This window comes from Microtus oregoni, unplaced genomic scaffold, assembly GCF_018167655.1.
Source record: "Microtus oregoni isolate MIOR12 unplaced genomic scaffold, Mior012 000003F_ref0000135, whole genome shotgun sequence".
Classification (NCBI taxonomy): Eukaryota; Metazoa; Chordata; class Mammalia; order Rodentia; family Cricetidae; genus Microtus; species Microtus oregoni.
In genome coordinates this window covers 15180137-15200809 of record NW_024543062.1, presented here as the reverse complement: position 1 = coordinate 15200809, position 20673 = coordinate 15180137, and the positions used below count along the sequence as shown (strand labels likewise).

The 20673-nt window shown below is 48.1% G+C and overlaps 1 protein-coding gene across 7 annotated transcripts in view; it reads right to left on the bottom strand.

The window, feature by feature from the left end:
- Positions 1-20673, bottom strand: part of Rimbp2 (RIMS binding protein 2) — a 186842-nt gene that overhangs the window by 148407 nt on the left and 17762 nt on the right. The window lies entirely within an intron of this gene.

Sequence of the window (20673 nt, the reverse complement as noted above, 5' to 3'; positions counted from 1 at the left end):
CCACTGAATAACCTTAACTAACCTTGCATCTGTGACAACAGATCCTGCTTTCAAACAAGGTCATGTTCACAGGCACCAAGGGAAAGAACTTCATAAGCTCTGGGGAGACCTGTCAACCCATCACAGCCAGAAAGCTAAACAGAGATGAGTGTCCATGACACACTGAAGACACCTGGCCCAAACAGGCCCTGGCTGGGAGACAGAGAAGTACAAGTGAAGACAAGGCTGGCAGTGAGCAGATATCCCCTTGCTAAACTGGCAGTGCTTAGGGATAAATAACAGAATGTTTACCACCTGGGGCTGGCAAGCTGGCTCGGTGGGTAGAAGTGCTTGTCGCCAAACCAGACAATCTGAGTTCCCCAGAACTGACATGGGAGAAAGAGAAAACCAACTCCCACGAGTTGTTCTCTGACCCCACAAGTGCACTGTGGCACATGCATGCACACACACCACTTAGGAGACACACACACCTACACACACAAACACACACACAAATAAGAGTGTATTAGGTTTTTTTTCTGTTGTTGTGATTTAAAAAAAATGACCAAAAGCAACCTAAGTTTACCATTCCAGGGGACCAGAATCCACACTGGTAGGGAAGATATGCTAATAGGAGCAAGAGACTGAGAGATCACATCTTAGCTATATAGACAAAGTAGGTGGGAGGGGAGGAAGAGGGGGAGGGAGGAGAGAAGAGAGGAAGATGAAAGGGGAAAAGGGAGCAGGTAGAGAGGGAGAGGGAGAGAAGAAGGGGAAGGAAGAAGGAGGGGGAAGGAGGAGAAAGGGGGAAGGAGAGTGATGGGGAAAGGAGGGAGAATAGGAGGAGAGAGAGAGAGAGAGAGAGAGAGAGAGAGAGAAGAGAGAGAAATGGAATGAGACCATAAACCCATCTCCTAAAGGTTACATCACCTCCCCAAGCAGCACCACCTATTGGGGACCAAGTGTTTAAACACCTGGATCTATGAGGGACATTTCTCATTCAAACCTCCAGAAATGGTTTAAAAGTTAAACATTACTGTTGAAACAAAGCAAACCGCATCTACCTGCAATATTGACCCAAGGCAGAAGAGACAATCTGGCTGGCCAAGATGGTATTTTAGAGGCAGGGAAAGTCAATTATTAAGTTTTATTTTATAAATATTGATGGATTCATCCTAATAGCTCTAACTGAGCTTCATAGAATCTGTGTTTTCAACCCTTGGTGTTACTCAGAAGCACCTCCCGTGGCTGTTCTTTAATCCTTCCTTTGTTGGAAGCTTGTCTTGCTGAGGAGCTGGTTAGCTGTCATTGTCATCTAGGATTGTCTAGGAAGAGAGTGTTGATGAGGGGTTGGGTTGTCCTGTGGGCCTGTCTGGGGTATATGAAAGCTGTGTAAGTAGGGAGTGTCAGGGATGTGACACAGAGCCAGAGTGAACTCCTCTCATCCTTGAGTCTCAACGGGGTCTTATATAGATCAGGTTGGCCCATGGACATGCCTGTGGGGAACTATGTTGGTTGGTTGTCTTAATGGGCAACACCATTCCCTAGGCAGGGAACTGTGTGAGTAAAGAAACCAAGCTGAGAACAAGCAAGCAGGTGAGTGTACATTTACTTCTCTCTGCCCTTGACTGCACATGTCATGTGACTAGCTACTTAAAACTCCTGCCTTGATTTCCCCACAGTGATGGACTGTAATCTGGAATGGTGGGCTGAAGCAAGCCCCTTTCTCTGTTAGTTCACAGTTGTCGGGCTATTTTATCACAGTACCAGACATGAAAAAAACATCTGGACACGCACCAGGCCACAGCTCACTGGGGAGTGTTTTCAACAGTAAGATGGCAAGTCTCCAGGTGCCAGCCTTTCCCCCACATCTTCTTCTCCACGATTCTACTGGCTGACCTTCCAGAGGCTTTGAGAGGATCCCAGGAGCTGACAGCAGACAACCCGAATACCAGAGAGCACACAGGAAGGAGTTGTGGCAGGCTGGAGCCTGAGGGCCTTCTGAGGTCAGGCTTGGCAGCCTAGGGAGAAGCAGTGAGAGCCGGGAATGAGGCTTTTAAGGGACCCAGCCCTAGGAAATTAAGGCCAGCACCAGGAGCTGTCCATCCGCCCTAGTGCTGAAACAGCTCAGGCGGGAGGAGCCGAAAACCCACAAGGCCTGATTCTGTGGGCAAGAAAAAAGAATTTTATTATCTGCATTTATATATTTGCAATCAATGCAGGCATACCTGCCCGCTCTGAATTCTGCATCTGGAGGCGCAGCCACCCTTTGGACTAGGGGAAAAGGAGCCACAGAGGACTTCTGAAAACAGGAACCAGCAGAATCGTATTTCACTGTGTAAATTGACAAAGGGTCAAAAAGCTTGCCCTTGGCCTCTGACGCACTCCACTCCGCTCTGAGAGCCAAACTGCCATTTAAATATTTATAGGCCAAGGCAGAGAGCTGCAGTCTGTGGCCTCTCACTCTGGAGCCTCTGCTGGAGGCAGAGGCCGTGGTAAAAGAGATTCATGTTTCCTTCCCAGCAGGCTGTGGTTTGGGAGAGGGCATTGGGTAATATGGGGGCTCAGCTCCTGGGAACATCCAATGGCCCTTGTTCACTGCAGTGGAGGCCTGAATCCTGACAGGGCAAGAGAGCTGGTCCTGTCTTTGGGGTTCACAGAGGTGGCAAACACAGGAGTGAGGCAGCAGTTCCTCTTCAGTTCCATTGCAGCCATCCTCACTAATATCGGCCTTCAAACCCCAGCTATAGCAAGGCCCCAAAGCCATGTCTGCTCCCTCCCTTTGTCAAGACTGGGGATGAAGCTCAGTGGTGAGCCTTTCTCTGCCTTCTTCTCCTCCTTTCTCCGTCTCTTAATTTTTGTGAGGAGGAGGGGAGGTTAGACACAGTCTAACTCTGTAGCCCAGGCTGGCCTTGAATTGGCAGTTCTCTGGCTTCTGATTTCCAAGTGCCAGTAACTACAGTCTGAGTTACCACGCCCGGCTTAATGCATTTGCTAAATGCACAGTGGGTGTCTCTCATCTTCCAGCTCTCAGCTCCGCCTGCCTATTGTGCTGCCTTAAGTGACCATCAAGCACCAAAACGAGGCTAGTCCAAACAGAAAGGCATGATTATAAGATGGCTACTGGGCTTTGAAGATGACGAGGGAAAGAAAGTTAACAGCATCTGTGACTTCCACATCACTGAAGGTGTTGGAATGATATTTTGGATACACTGAGTTAAGTCAAACATTCTAACTAACACCGATTTTTAACTGCTACTTTAACCTTTTGTATCCACAGTCAGGAAGCAGGGAAGTGAATACCAGTGCTCAGCTCCCTGTCTCTTTATAACCCAGGCTCCCAGCCCGTGGGCTGGTGCTGTCCACATTCAGGGTAGTAGGTCTTTGCTCCTTAATTAACCCCATCTAGAATCTCTCTCGAACACGCCCAGAAATGTGTGTCCTAGGTGACTCTAGAGCCTGTGGACAATCAATGCAAGACCATTACAAATTCATCCTTTGTCAACTTGACATCTCAGAGTATCACACAACAGGATCAAACTGAGGACAAGGTCACACAATCCCACATGGAGACCCCGTAAGGGTGAAGGTTTCTGAGTGGGTCCACCCAGTGACCAACAGCTAGTTTTCCTTGCTATACATGCACGGCTGGGTTGGGGGTTTTGGCCAGTGGTACCTGGGCAAGTCATTCTTAGTAGGATAACTTCCATATGTGACTGAGTAAGGGAAACTAGATAAGGACCGTAGCCTCTGGAGAGATAGCTCAGTGGTTAAGAGCACTGACTGCTCTTCCAGAGGTCCTGAGTTCAATTCCCAGCAACCACATTGCAGTTCACAATTATCTATAATGGGATCTGATGCCCTCTTCTGGCATACAAGCAGACAGAATACTCATATATAAAATACATAAGTAAATTTTAAAAATTTAAATGATTTTTAAAAAAGCACAGCTCCACACCTGTCACAGAAAAAAATCTTTGTAGACATCCATATCAGTCCCTTGTCACTAACATAGAAGGCTCTAGAACTCCTAAAGCCTGAGCTTGTGTCCTCTCTGCTCCACACTTAGAGTAGACATCATGTAGGTGACACCCTTCCCTTCAGCATTCAGCGTCTCACTGATGACACAAGAGCTGGGCACAGGAGTCATCCCCACCCCCTCTAGGCTATATCCTCTAGGCTCTTACAGCCTCCAGTCACAAAACAGTACCAATGCCTTCTGTCCTGCACAGGCCTTCACCACACAAAGATTCTGTCCTTGGTCCTGAGCTCCACCCTCTGAATCAGCCAGCAGGTGCCCCAGGGAGCCCTAGGGATGATCATTCTGGCACAATCCTGCCCCATACTGGGTATACAATTCAAGTCCTCCCCCTTCCTTTTTGGCTTAATTCCACTTATGTGTTCCTTGAACCAGAGAATTTCAATATGGTACTAAGAATTAGGATCACCTGAGGGTGCTCAGAACTCTGGACAGGCCAACTCTTCTCTAGACTAATTAACCAAAATCTCCTGGTGGGGAGGAACCACACCTAGCTCTTTTGAACCATCCCCAGTGGCTCGAACATTGGGCCACATTGGGAACAATCAGCTTAAACAGCAGGTGCTGGGGGCAAGAAGGAACTGGTGGGCTATTTTCAGCAGTTGTCAAGATGATGACAGCGAGGATGGAGGACAGGCTGGAGTGACTGATGGACCAGAAGTCAGCATGTCTCCCCATCTGCTCCACTCCTCTCAGAAGACACAGCAGCCATGCGATGAATAGAGAAAAGAGACACCCTGCCAAAGGGACAAGGCAGCCTAGGCAGCAGCGAGGAACCTGCTGGCAGGACTCTCTGGCCTTCAGTGGCTCTGAATCCATCACCCTGGCAACACAGACAAGGTCTCTAGTCTCCATTCCTAATATCATCTTTCCATTTGAAAGAGCCAGGACAGCAGCTAAGAAAGAGAAGGCTCTAGAACAAAGAGAAGAACAAGTGGAGATACGGGGGGAGGGGGGGGCAAACTGGGGTCATTAAGGGATCACACATACAGACACAATGATAGCATCCTCAAAACGTGAAAAGATATGGTCTGGGGAGATGACTCGGTTGGTCAAGTGCTTGTTACACAAGCGTGAAGACCAGAGTTCAATCCTGCAAACCCACAAAAAAAAAAAATCAGGATAATGGTGCATGCTTATACTCCCAGTGCAGGAAGCAAAGACAAAAAGATGGATCCCTGGAGCTTGCTGGTCAGCAAGCCTAGGACAAAATGGATGAGTTCCACATCAGTGAGAGACCCTGCGACCAAAAGATGAAGTGGACCGGGGCTGGAGAGATGGCTCAGCAGCTAAGAACACTGACTGCTCTTGCAGAGGACCTGGGTTCATTTTTCAGTACCCACAGAGTAGCTCACAACTGGCTCTAGCTCCAGCTCCAAGGGATTCTGTACCCTCTTCTGGCCTCCATGTGGTGCACAGACATACATGTAGGCAAAACACAATTATGCATAAAATACATTGTAGATTTAAAAATGGATAAAGTAAACGGAGTCCTGAGGATCAGCACCTGACGCTGATATCTGCCTTTGCAGCATACATTGTATTGCTAAGTTGCCATGTCTTGTTTAAGCTTGTTGAAAATGGGCTTTGGACTCCAGTGGGTCCTCACTTACCTGGACTCAAACGTTTATTTTTATTTCAAATGTCCTCTAAAGTTCCTTTTGCTAAGTGGCCTGGACCTTAACTCTGGGACAGGGAGAAAACGAGAGCAAAACAGTCCAAGAGCACATTACAGCCTTGAGATGAGCTAAAAGAAGAACCTTTCCCAGCAGAGACCACTGATGCTTACCCCATGGTGTAAAAATGCCTGAAGTGGGACTGGAAGCTCAAAGCTCATCAATGGAAAAAGACTCTCAATAGGAACCCCAGCACGGCAGCTGCTTCTCCAGTTGGTCTCTGTTGGATGTTGTAAGTCCCTGATTAGATGATGTTGCTTTGTTTGCTCTGTCAATCAGGCTACTCCAATCTTCTCCGCTGGATGTTTTAAACTCCTGACTGGATGATGCTTTACTGCCCCCCTCTCCTCTCCTCTCCTCTCCTCTCCTCTCCTCTCCTCTCCTCTCCTCTTCCTCTCTCTCTCTCTCTCTCTCTCTCTCTCTCTCTCTTTCTCTGCTATTTGCTAATTGTTTTCTTTCACTTTGTTGTTATATGCTTATGAACTCACTCATTTAAGACCAAAAGTATGGCTATCAGATCATTCTCCAGTACAGAACAGGCCTCCAACATATACATGTGTATATGTGCATGCATATCTTTACACACACATACGGGTATATACAGGTGTATACATACATACACACACACACATGCACATTTACGCGTGCAAGACATTCAACTTCACCTGTTATTAGACAAATGCATATTAAAGCCGCATTTAGATTCTTTCAGATTGGCAAAAATTACCATGTACAGCAGCAAACTCTGTGAGAAAGGTACCCCAGATGTCCCTGAGAATGGCATTCTGTAGGTGTCTTCCAAAAAAATGCTTATGTGTCTGCTTCTTGACACAGCAACCCTGCTCCTGGAATTTATACTCAAGGCAGTAAAAATTATCTGTAATGATTTAAAAATACACATGCGTTGGATTATTGAACTGGCCTTGTTACTAACTGCTAAGTGTGGGGTGGAAGAGATGGGTCAGAAGGTAAGAGCACTTCTTGCTCTTACAGAGGGCCTAAGCTCAATTCCCAGCACTGACATGGGGCCGTTTGCAGTCACCTGTAACTCTAGCTCCTGGGGACCCACTGCCTCTCTCTGTCTTCCTTGGGTACCTGAACACACACACATACATTTAAAAATAAAATATTTTTAAATCATGGCAAATAATCAGAAACAGCCATAGAGGTTCATATCTAGCAAAGTGGTGGGAGAGAGCATGGAGGCTTCCCACAGCCAAGGGCTGGAGGGCACAACAGAAGGAAAGAAACTCCTCATGGAGTGGTGTGTGCAATCTTCAGGATAAGGTGCAGGTTGGCAGAGGATGGTAGTTAATATTTTGCAGGGGGAGTTTGAAACAGGGTCTCTCTAGGGTCTCACTACTAGACCAGACTGGCCTTGAACTCACTAGATTGCCGATTTTGAATCACCTAGGAGACACACCTCTGGGTGTGTCTATGAGGGAGTTTCCAGAAAGGTTTACCTGAGGACAGAAGACCCACCCTGATGTGGGTGACGGGACCTAGAGACACCTGATATGCTTTGGTTTAATGCTGATGGAGGCAGCCTTTCCAATGCCTCTGGTTGGAAAGCCGGATTTTCTGTGTAAAACCTGCTTCTCCTCGGTGGAATGCCCCAGATGAGCTATTCCCTAACACCATGAGAAAGATATCTGTGCACTGAGCACCTGCTATCATTGCTCTCTGCTTCCTGAGGGCAGAAGCCACATGGCTGGCCACTCCCTCTCCTGCCACCGTGTCTACTGTCATATGATGGACTCTATTTCCTTGGACCATGATGCTCTTTCTCCTTAAACTTTTCTCTAAGTACTTGTTACAGCAATGAGAAAAGCAATCAAAAGGGGGAACAGTTGTAATGTATTCATCTACAAAGGCGGATACATTTACTGGGGAAAGGATGTTATCCTGAAATGTGCATACAGTGTGGAGGGGCTAATGAGCTCATCAGCGTATCATTCTGTATCACTTTTATGGAGAGAACACTGGCTATCTCCACTACTAGTTATCAAGAGCATAGCCAGGCTGTTAGCTGTGGTCATAAGGTCACACAGTAAGTCCCCTGAACGTACCCCTCCTGTACAAATGAATTAGATACACTGTTAAATGAGGGCATGGTGTAAGGGGCTAAGGAAAAGAGAGAGGGCAGCCAAATGGCTTAGCAGGTAAAGGTGGTTGTTGCCAAGACTGATGACCTGAGTTCAGTTCCCAGGACTGGAAGGAGAGAACTGACTCCTGTAAGTTGTCCTTTGTCTTCCAAACCCAGACTCTGATGCACGGGCGCACACACACACACACACACACACACACACACACACACACACACACAAAGATGAATAAGCAAAATAGAATTGATTTTAGAGGAAAGAATGTGTACGTGTGTGCTCATCTGTGCCAAAAGAAGCGCAAGAGGGTAAACCAGAAATGGATGAGTTGATTGTATAGGTGGAAGTAAGTGGGGCTGGAGGAGCAGCTGGTAGGAATGGGGTAGAGACTGGGAGGGAAGATCAGCTAGGTGAGGATAGGGGTGGAATGGGGATGGGGGTGGGATGGGGTGGGATAGAGGTGGGGTGGGATGGGGATGGAATGGAGTGGGATGGGGGTGGGATGGGGTGGGATGAGGGTGAGATGGGGGTGGGATGGGGGTGAGAGGGGGATGAGGATGGGATGGGGGTGGAATGGGCTGGGATGTGGGTGGGATGAAGATGAGATGGGGTGGGATAGAGGTGGGGTGGGGATGGGGCTGGAAACAAAGAGAAGTAGACAGAGATGGTGATGTGCTGTGGGACAATGGTTTTGTACCCTGTAAAGCTTTGTCACTTGTATTGGTTTAGTAAAACACCGATTGGCCAGTAGCCAGGCAGGAAGTATAGGTGAGTGACCAGAGTAGGGGAATTTTGGGAAGAGGAAAGGTTTTTGTGTGCTACTTTGGGACTGAACAGCTGAGGCAGGACAGAAGCCTCTATCAACAGTGATGGTGATGGTGATAGTGGTAATGATGATGGTGGTAAAGGGCTTAGCTAGCATGCATGAGGCCCAAGATTCACTACCTAGCACCACATAAAAACCAACATAGTGGTATAAGCCAGTAATCCCAGCACGTGCTTGGTGAAGGCAGGAGGATCAGAAGTTCAAGGTTGTACTTAACTACTATAAGGTTGGAAGTCAGCCTGAAAAATAAAAAACCTTGTCAAAAAAAAAAAAAGCCTGAAATTCCAAGTGTGCAGCCCTCCTGTGCCTTCAGCAGCTTCCACAAGCAGAGACCTCAGTTGCAACGAACACAGCTATAACCATGGAGTATGCACCTTGGGTAGAAGCAGGGGCTCTAGAGAGGTGGCAGACAAGTGTGAGGAGCTCCTGAATCCCCTGATGACAGGAGACGAAGAGACTCAAAGAGGAAGCCATGTGTCAAAACGTAAAAGGAGAACCGGATGTGGCTGTGCATCCTAGCGCTCATAAAGCTGAGGCAGGAGGATTGTGAGCTCCAGCCCAGCCCAAGCTACAAAAGAAGGCCCATCTAAACAAACCCACAAGAGCCAGCCTGAAGAGTCCCAAGACAACCCCCTTTCAATTTAAGCATTAAAATAAACATAAATATCAATGAATTTGCCCAATGAATAAAATTATATATAAATGGGATGGAGAAGAGAAGGATTTCCCTTGCATAGGAAAAGCTTTGGCGGGGGGGGGGGGGGGGGGAGTCTAAGAAACTGTGAAACTGCTCAAACTGATTGGAATGCCAACCATAAGAAGCGCTTAGACGAGTTAGAGAAGGAGCGGGCACCCACAGGGTCTCGCGCACCTTACTAATGTTGTCATACCAAAGAGGTACTGCGGACCCGCCCTCAGCATGTGATCCCTGAAGTCAACCAGCTTCCAGATAAGACGTACCAAACAGAGCAGCATCATGTCTCCTATGTTCCCACACCAGCTTTGAGTCCACTGCCCAGCACCATCCAGCGGCCCCAGGTACCAACATCCAACTTCCTGACTCTGATGGTTTGTCTGGGGGTTTCTGGGAGCCTGGCTTTGTTCCGAGAGCTATCACTCAGTCTCAAACTAAACTTGTGCTTCCCTCCCTTCTTTGTGAACTCTCTGTTGTGGGATTTTATTTTAAGGGGTGTTAACATTTGTTGATGCAGTGGGACATTTGTTTAGTGATGCAAAGATGTGTTGCGTTCCCTTTTGTTGCATTTGTTTAACTCTGTGAAGCTGTGTTATTTGCCTGTCTGAAACATCTACTAAAGGGCTAAATGGCCAATGGCGAGGCAGGAGAGAGAAATAGGCGGGGCTGGCAGGCAGAGAGGATAAGTAGAGGTCTGGGAAGGAGCGAGAGAAGAAGGGTGGCCAGCTATCCAGCCACACAGCCAGTCAGGGAGCAGCTGTCAAAGTAAAATAGACAGAACCGAGAAAAGAAAAAAGCCCAAAGGCAAACAGTAGATGGGATAACTTAAGGAAAGCTGGCTAGAAATAAACCAAGCTAAGGTTGGGCATTTCTAAGAAAGAGTAAGCCTCTGTGTGTGATTTATTTGGAAGCTGGGTGGCGGGCCTCCCAAAGATTAAGAACAAAGAGTAAAAACAACCAACAACACTATCTGAAAAGTCGCAGAAAAAAGAGGGGAATGCAGAAAGGAAACACAACCCCAAACAATGGGAAGGGTGGATAGAACCACAGAGCCTCTCCTTCCAACTTCCGTGGCAAGCTTGAAATTCATTCTAATGAAAAGCTGCTGTGTTTGCGAGTCCGGCTCTAACACATGGACACGGAGGCACAACAGCCACTTTGTTGTCTAACCAGAACTCCTGCAGGGTGGGAAAATCAGCACTGTTTGCAAGGCTTGATTTTGCTTGGCTTGGTGCAATCGGGAAGCCCTCAAGGGCATGCAGCCACCAACCAGGTGTTATGAGTAAGCCACACATCAGTATGGGCAGAAGCCCACATCTTAACATCTGAACAGACACATTTCTCAAGGCAAAGAAACATTTTTTTTAAAGTTTTGGTCCAGCGTACCCTAATTTCCATCACACCCAGGCACCCCAACTCTCACTGCTGCCTGTTGTCGTCCAGTCTTTCCACGGCATCTGCACACAGGGCCTAGGAATCTCACCTAGGAATCTAACCTATGCTCACTGTGCTCACTCAGCGATGTGGGGGGGAGGGGGGCGGGGACGGACAACAGACTGTATTCCATTTTGTCTGGAAACAGATCGCTTCCCAGACCTGGGTGGTTCCAAGACAGGCAAACATCACTTACAGGGCTGTGAGCAGGCTATGGCATCAAAAGGCATGAAAACTAAGTGGAGGTGTCTGTGAGTTTAAGGCCAGTCTGTTCTACGTAGTGAGTTCTAGTCCAGCTAGGGCTATATAGTGACACCGTGCCTTATTAAAAAGACATGAAGCTGGGGCTGGAGAGATGATGGCTCAACAGTTACGAGCACCATCTGCTCTCCCAGAAGACCCAGTTCAATTCCAAACACCCATACGGCAGCTAACAACCTTCTACAACTCTAGCCTCAGAGGCTATGACGCCCTCTTCTGGCCTCCACCAGCACTGCATGCATGCTGGACACAAATAATACACACAGGCAAAACACCCATACACATAAAACAAAAGAAATAAATCTCTTAAAAGAAAAAGGAAGGGCTGGCGAGATGGCTTAGTGGCTAAAGGCACTCACTGCTGAGCCTGACATCCTGAGCTTCATCCCTGGGTCCTACCTGGTAGAAAAGAGAACTGACTTCTGCAAGTCATCGTGTGTGTGTGTGTGTGTGTGTGTGTGTGTGTGTGTGTGTGTGCGCGCGCGCGCATGCACACACAAGAGTAAAATACAATAAAATAATTTTAAAATTTATTTATTTATTTTTATTTAATGTGCATTGGTGTTTTGCCATGGGTATCAGGTCCTATGGAAATGAAGCTACAGACAGCTGTGAGGTGTCATGTGGATGCTGGGAATTGAACCCTGGTCCTCTGGAAGAGCAATCAGTGCTCTTAACCACTGACATCTTTCTGGCCCACTAAAATAATTTTAAAAGAAATGAAGCTCCCATGGGCCATCACCAAGGTAAATCCTCATGTCATAGCAAGGTATCCCACAGCCCCAACAGCGGGTCAGCGGCTGCAAAGATGGACAAATAGATGCGGAGAGCCTGAGGAAAAGGGAGAAGCACCCAGAAGAGAGGAACGAACATCCCACCTCTCTCCTAGGCTGGAGCTGGGACTCTAGCTCAGACCATCACAGATAGGGCAAGACCTCCAATAGGACTCTATGCAGGAAAGAGCATCCATGCTGGTGACAAACTGGTGGCCTGTCTTGCTGTCACAAAAGCTTCAAGTTTGAGACCCTCACCAGATGAGACTTTTCACCTGTCCTGATATGTGTCTTTCATGATAAGTCTGCTGTAAACACAGCACCTTCCTGAGCTGAGCCATCTATCCCATGTGTGAATCCTCGGGGCTATGCAGGAAGGAGAGGCCCCCAGGTCTGCAGACAATGAGCAAGCCAGAAGTTTGGATGGTCTGGCAACCTTGGGCTTGAGCTGGTGTCTGCAGAGAGGAAAAAACAGGAAACTGTTCCTAGCCCATGAGATTTACCCAGCTGTGATCACTAAAACCTCTGCAGACATGTCTAGTGTCCCTGAACATAGAGCTGTTTTTTGTCATCTCAACACCAACCTAGAGTTCTCTGAAAAGAGAAACCTCAATGGAGAAAATGCCTTCATCAGATTGTCTTTATTCAAGTCTATAGGGTGTTTTCTTGATTAACGATTGATGTGGGAGGGCCCAGCCTACTGTGGGCAGGTGGTCCTGAGTGTGTTAAGAAAACAGGCTGAGCAAGCCATGAGGTGCAAGCCAGTAAGCAGCGTCCCTCCATGGGCTCTGCTTCAGTTCCTGTCTCATGTCCCTGCCCTGGCTTCCATTCATGATGAGCTATGATGTGAAGCCTGTAAGCTGAAACAAACATTGTCCTTCCCATGTTGCTCCTGTTCAGGTGTTTATCACAGCAGTAGACATCCCAAGAAAGCATGTTTCATGAAGGCAGGGGTATATGGCTGAAAGGCTCTGCCAAGTGCTCACGAGAGTGCCAAAGCCTGCTGGGACATCTGCTATCAAATTGCCATGTAAAGAAAAATCACTGGTGGAATGAGTCACATGACAACCCAGTCACTGTGCTGATGTCTTCTCTGATTGGTTCTAGTGTTCACTGAAAACAACCCTTGTAAATCCAGGGTGGCGCAATTCTTTCCAGAAGCAAACACTTACAGCACCCCCAGATCACCATGCCTGGTGACACACTCTTGTCATTACAGCTAGTTAGGAGGCTGAGGCAGGAAGATTGCAAGTTCAAGGCCAGCCTGTGCTACAGGGTGTATTCAAGGCCAGTCTTAGTAAGATCTTGTCTCAAAAATAATAAAAAGAGGACTCAGAGCGTGATTCAGCAACAGAGAGCTTGTTTAGCACATGTGAGACCATGAATTCAATCCCTAGGACAAAAGGAAACACCATGGTCTGAGTTGGTTGGTCACCTTAGAATGGGCCGTCTAGTGTCAATCAACTCCAAGCTCCAGCACTGACCATGACATCAGCCCCCAGATCCCTGGTTCCAAGAAAACGTCCACAGTCAGAGAAAGGAATGAACAGGAAATATATGTGTACTCTCAGCCAGGTCTGATTCTCACAATCTGATTCATTAAATTAATTAAATCACTTATCTGGCAGATTATTTATGGAAATAAGCAATTGGTTCCCACCAGCAGAGATGATGGCAAACACCGGCTTGTGGAGACTGGAGCTCACACACCATGTTACACAAACCAAACTCCAATTTCCTAAGGCTTCCTGGTTCTCCAGACCCCCCCCTTTTTTTCAAATCAAATGAGGTCACTGTACCCTGAGATTGTCCTACAGTGCCTTCTGAAGGTGGGACAGAAGAGCGGGAGGGGGGGGTTCACTGGCTACCCAGGCTGCCACCTGGGGCAAACCTCGGGTGTTCTAACAGAAGGATGGGAACCCCTGCGATGGGGAAGCAAAGATGCTGAGCTGGGCAGGGGCTGTGGAAGAATAAAGATTGCAACCTCCAGGAAGTAAAGTTGAGGAGCCTCGTGGTACAAGCCTGTCTGTCATCTCAGCTACTTGGAAGATCAAGGTGGAGGGTGGAAACCCTGGGCTACAGGGTAAGATCCGGCCTGGGCAACAGAGTAAGACCCTGTCTCGAAACAAAAAGAGAAGTCTGGCCAGACGGTGGTGACGCATGCCTTTAATCCCAGTACTCGGGAGGCAGAGGCAGGCAGATCTCTGAGTTCAAGGCCAGCCTGGTCTACAGAGTGAGTTCCAGGACAGGCTCCAAAGCTACGGAGAAACCCTGTCTCGAAAAACCAAAAATAAACAAACAAATAAATAAATGCCAATCTCTGTAAGTTTACCTTCCTCTGCCCAGGTACCCTCACTATGAGGCTGTTTGTTTCCATAGCCTCCTCTGTTGGTAACTAGAGATTGGTGCTGCTGTCAGCCCGCTCGTCACCCCCTCCCCACCCCCAATCCCCCATCCCCTGCATCTCACCTACCTCTCACTGATAGAGGAATCTGACTCGTGCTGAACCCCTCAGCATCCCCAAAGCAGTTCCTTGTCTAGCCTCCCAATAGAATAGAGGTATTGCCAGAGCAGAGTGGGTGGGTCCCCACCTGACCACCCACTAAAGGGCCTGGTCCTTCTGTCTCTCTTCATGGGTCTAGCACTGACAGTCAAAGTTCTCCAGACACAGCCACATGGGTTGCATGGTGAGTTTGAGGCTAAGTTAGTATATGTAACTCCATATGGAGGGAAAAAATGGAGGACAGACTTACAAAGTCCTACTCCTAATAAGACACTGGCAATTGATGACTGTGGGTGGGAGTATCATTTTTCTTCAGGAATATGTGCCATAAAAGGTTACCCCATGCCCCAGTAGATGGCCCTGTACCCATGCACATACAGGCTACACCAAGCAGACTCAGTGGATTTAAAAAAGGGAAAAAGTGTATGAAGTTGGGAGGAAAAAGGGAGAGGATTGGATGGCTGAGAATGGGGGATGGGCTGGATCCAAATACATTATACACATATATAAATATCAAATGAAGTATTTAATAAATTGGCCAATGCTCCAAATCTCAACTTCCAGCTGGAGTTGATATGTTTGGTATGTACGCAGCTTCTTTTGAAAGAGGACAAAACCTTGGAAGGAGGCTGTGAGTATTTTTACACTGTGAATGTATTAAGCCTACTGGCTCTGGGGCCTTGAAACGGTGCACCATAAAGAAAATATAGCCTGCCCCATTCCCAACAAGAGCAGCTGATAGAATACAGGCCACACAGTGATGAATCAACCAGAGTGGGAAGGGCATCTGGCCAACTGGTACCTTGCACACCATCGGGAGCGAGTCCTTTTGTCTCCAGGCAGGCTAAAGCCAGCATGACTGATTCCTGGTGAGCTCAGGGCAGAACCCAGAGGTGACAAGGGGTTGCTGCTCCAGGACCTAGTGTCTGATAAACCATTTGTCCAGAGGACAGAACAGATCCACGTTCATCAATCCCTGAGAAAGGACCTCAAGGAAGACACTCATCTCAAAGCCTCTTTTAAAATCTGTATTTTCTTTGGAGACCCAGTGATGATGTTAGAGGTCGGGGTGGCAGTGCCTTCTTAGGGAGAGACTTCCAGCGTTCTGATAGGACAGTGCTGGTGCCAATGTCGCCCCTCCTCACATAACTTCCTCACACAGAAATGTTGTGAGTGACCCCCTTTTCAAAAGAGAGAGAGGGAGAGAGATGCCCTACTTCAAAATACTGCACATAGAAATACTTAACTTTCCACCCAGATCCACCCAGATTTGTGCATGGTTTTAAACATGAGAAAGACAGGTAGGACTTCTCTATGGACAAAAGAGGCCCAAGTGAGAAAACGAATGTCCTTGGCCATAAGCTGCACCCTGAGCAACCTGTGGAAAGTCGAGAGTGGAGAGTACCCAGAGATGGCCTAACTTAGAAAAACCAGGGAGGCAAGGAGGCCTGGCCTGGCTTTCCCCCCTTCCCCCCCCCCCACAGCCTCCAGATTTTTGGGACCCCTGCTGACCTCAGAGACACTATACAGCCCAAGCTAGCCTTAACCTTGCAGGAATCCTCCAACCTCAGCCTCCCAAGTGCTGAGATTACAGGCGTGAGCCACCACCCGGTTTATTTTGCTCAAGACACTGTCTCACACTCAAGCTGAGTCTGGCCTAGAATTCACAACATAGCCCAGGGTAACTTCAAACTTATGGAAATCCTCCTGTCCTGGTTCTGCCTCTTTTAAGAATAGATGTTTCCTCTTCTGGGATCCATCCTGCTAGGATCCTCATGGCCGTGAGGTCTCACCTACAGTGACTTCACAGACGAGATGGCCAAGTTTGGAAGGAGCCTGCACCCCTCTCCAAGGACCACTTCACCACTGTACCACTTCAGCAAGGAGTGAGGACAATCCACACACCTGAATCATGTCTGAGATGCATGTCAAGGAGGAGCAAGGAGTAGAAGGACAGACAGAGAGCCAGGCACTAGACTTCTGGCCACGCAGGAGTCTCACTCAGCCAACACACACTCATGACTATCTGCTTCAAAGGCAGGGGTCCTCAGGAGGCATCTGGTCCAGGTCTGCCGCTCCCTTGTGGGGAAGTCACACAATGTGTCTGGTAAAATGTTTCAGTGGTATGGCTGTGGCGTGCGGAGGCTGTCCCTCGCATTCTGTGTGAGTTTAGCAGATGAAGTCAGGTTACTAAAGAGCAAGCAAGAGAAACTTCAGAAGGAACAAGCTCTCGGAGTGAAATCAATGCATCTCTCAACCTACGGTTTGAATGAGAATGGCTCCATAGGCTCAGCTGTCTGAATGCTTGGTCCCCAGTTAATAGGATTGTTTGGGAAGGATTGGGAGGTGTGGCCTTGTTGAAAGAGGACTGTCACTGGGTATGGGCTTAAGATTTCAAAAGCCCACACCAGGCCCCCCTCTGTCTCTCCCACTCCCCCCTGCCCCTCCCTCTGACCAGGATGTAAAGCTCTCAGCTACTGCCCCAGCACCATACCTGCCTGCCACCACATTCCCTACCATAATAATAATGGACTCACCTCCTGAAACTGTAAGCAAGCCCCCTAGTTAAATGCTCTCTTTTATAGGAATTGCCTTGGTTGTTGGGTCTTTTCACAGTGATAGAACTGTAACTACGACACAAATCTCATCTTAAAGGCTTCTATTTGCAATTATTGGTGAACAACACAGACATCCACAAGTGGTCAAAGCACAGACTATAAGGGGCTTCAGAATGCTCAGTTCTAAAGGGAATGCATACACCACTCTCCTGCTCCCAAGGCTCAGAGATCACTGCAGAGAGGGTGCAGAGAGAGCACAGGAGCCAGAGGAGGTGGAGAGCTACAAGGAAATCTCTCCTTGACACAGCAGTGAAGCTGCACATAGGGACTCATAGCAATCACAACAGCACGCACAAAGCCTGTGCAAGCCCAAGCCGGAAAAAATCCCGACATGGAGAGGAGAGCTGGGCACACAACCCCAACCCCATTCATGGAACAAATGATAACTGTTTGCTGCTGGGAGAGATACTTTGCTCTAACAGTATCGTCCTCAGTAAGCTGACCATTCTCCAGTGGAAGACCACATGGCCAAGATTATCTGGGCAATGCAAGTTGGTATTAAAAAAAAAAATTAAAAGAAAAAAACCCCACAAAGGTGGATGGGTAGTGAAGTGGGGGTGGGGAGGAGATCTGAACTCTCAAAGAACTAATTTTAAAAAGAAATAAATGAATAAATAAAACATCTGTCCTTCCGCAAAGATGATTTTCAGTAAAACACATGCCAGCCTTGTATATTAATAATTCAGCAACACTGGGGACCCAGGGTTGTTCAGCCATCACCTCCATTGGCCCCAGAAGTTCTCATCCCCCACTGTGTTCTGAGCCTATGTCCTGAGCTGATGCTTACATCAGCTCCTTGGCCCCCGGCTCCTGGAAGGGACCCGCCATCCACCCTCAGCCTCTGTCAATGTGCTGCTGAAGTTTCCTTAAGTGGAGCTAACGAGCCGAGTTTAAGTGATGCTTTCAGATGAATTGAAGGTCATAGGTGTTAATTACAAGCATTTGTAATTAAGAAATGTTGATTCTTTCCCCATTCCTTCCCCCATATGACAGCCCCAGACCATACTTCTTACAGATACACATGTGGCCAGGACAGGTCTCAGTGTCCCTACAAATGTGGAGCCTTGGAAGCACTCAGCCAGCATTCCTGTGCCAACAGGAAAGGTGCCACAACAAAGGAGGATCAGAGAGAAGCCTTCTTCCCACTGCCAGCTCACTGTGGAGATGCGGGATCCTATTACATGGTGAAACCATAGGCAGAGACACATGGTCCCGAATGGCTACCAGAACTTCACACCTGTCGCTCCTGCACCTCCACATGATGCGGTAAACCCTCCGGCCTGAGCCATTCAAGTTCTGGCCGTTCCCAGCTGCAAGCATTAGCCTACCCCACAGCAGGACACCAACGTGAGCAACTAAAATCCCCACAATGCATTGCTCATTGGGGACAGTTCATAGAAGCTACTGACAGCTAAAATAGTGTCTCTAAAGTTGCAATATGCTAAGAAAATGTGGCCCTTTAGATTGCGTCAAAAATGGTGGATGGTACCGTGCACACTTGGCATTTGATCGTGGATCCAGCAGAGGCACGGAATGGAGATGGAAAGGCCTGGCTGGATTTACCCCTGCCATGGAAAGCATTGTCTAATCCCTGCTTAGGCCTTACCATGCTGTGGAGGATCACACAGTAACAAGAGGCCCTCTCACTGTGGCTGGGCCGTAGGGCTGGACAGATGGCTCTCACAGAGGCCCTGAGTTCAGTTTCCAATGCCCATGTCAGGCAACTCACGACTGCCTAAAACTCCAGTTCCACGGGATCCAACACCCTCTCTGGATTCGTCAGGCACCCAAACAAAACATGACCATTCGTTCACATAGACCATACAACATACACATAAGTAAAAACTAAAAAACAAATCTTTTTTTTTTTTTTCGCTTTTTCGAGACAGGATTTCTCTGTGGCTTTGGAGCCTGTCCTGGAACTAGCTCTGTAGACCAGGCTGGTCTCGAACTCACAGAGATCCACTTGCCTCTGCCTCCCGAGTGCTGGGATTAAAGGTGTGCGCCACCATCGGCCGGCTTAAAAAACAAATCTTGAAAGACCCATTTCCACAGGATTCTGGTGTTACAGATGTGACTGTCCGTCTTTTAGCTACAAACTGCCCTAATATAACAAAAATATTTGTCCCAAAAGATTTGTAAATAAATTATATCTTATTTTTTAAGAAATGAGGAGTCCTATCGATTTGCTAATTACTTTAGGGCCATGAGAGGCTTAGGTAATTCATGGTTTTGAGGTTTTTAGAGGGGTGGAGGGTTGTTTTATTTATTTTATCTTATTTTATTTTTGAGACAGGGTTTCTCTGTAGCTTTGGAGTCTGTCCTGGAACTAGCTCTGTAGACCAGGCTGGCCTCGCCTCGAACTCATAAGATCCACCTGCCTCTGCCTCCCAAGTGCTGGCAGGTAATTCATGTTTAATGTGAGATTACTGGCCAGGTGTTGTTGACACATGATTGTAATTCCATCACTGGAGGCTTGGGGAATCACGGTTTTCTTGGCCACCTTGGGCTATATAGTGAGCTTCTTTGACTATGGTGGGTGGAACAGTGCCTTCATCATCGAGTGGCTTCACTTGGCAACAGGCCCCTTGCAGATTTAATTCAAGTAGACGTGAAGATCGGGTTACCACTCCAGCTAGTCAACATGTCCCTAGAAGAGCCTAGATGCGTGGAAAGAAGGGTGACAGCACAGGGAGTGCAGAGTACTGATGACCACTGGAAGCTGTGATAGGGGCAGAAGGACCCCCATCTTCCCTACCCATCCACCAAGGAGCATGACTTGCCAATCCCCTCACTTTGAATTTAAGCATGAGAAGAAAATTTCTGCTCTGGAAGCTTGAGGCGGCGACACAGTGGTAAGACTCATCTATCTCACTACATCCCTGTCTCCCATGGACTCCGCCAGCCTGATCCAGGTACCAGGGCCTGACTTCCCTTTGCATCAGCAAATCCGGCCTCTCTGCCAGGAGGACCCTTCTGTATGAGGCTCAGGAGAAAGGGGAGGCTCTTGACAGAGCCGTATTCTACTCCAGGTGGTTGTTCCCAAGACGGAGCCATGGACAGAACTTACAGTTCCCCAGGATAGGCATCCCAAGGAAGCAGACTTGGGTCTGCGGCTCACCTGGCTACACATCCCAGCTACTTCCCATACCATTGTTTCAAGCTCATTGTCCTTCTCCCCAGAGAGAAAACACATCAGGCCTGGCTCTGGAGGTCCCTGCAGCTGTCCTGGGTGTAGAACCCTCCAGACCACAATTCACCCACCTCCTCTAGTGTCCTTCTAAATGAAGTCTCATTTGGGGTCATGTGATATCCATCACAGATCTTTCTCATCATCATACTGAGAGCTGTGACAGATATCCTCTGCTTCCAGGGGCTGCTTGAGCCATGGGGTGTCACAAACAGGAAGTGCCAGGACGCTGAAGTGTGATGTGCACATGGAAACCATGAGGCTACTGTCACCTTCCCAACGTCCCGCACGAGACAGACACTCAGACAAGGGGCCTGGTGTTGGGTTCATGTCACTCTGCTGGTCCCAACAGCAGGGCCTCATGGGCCAGTGCCAAGCATAAATTCAAGAATCTGCTGAGATTAGAAGTCATCACTGTGCAGGAGGACCAGAGTCTGCCAAGACCAAACTCAACACAAGGCAGACAATAACCCAGTGCTGGCTCAGGGCCCGGCACACACAGCTAGGACAGTTATCACTTGGCTGGGTCCACAAGGGCGAGGCCATGTGTTCCAATACCAACAAGTGGGTATCTCCCG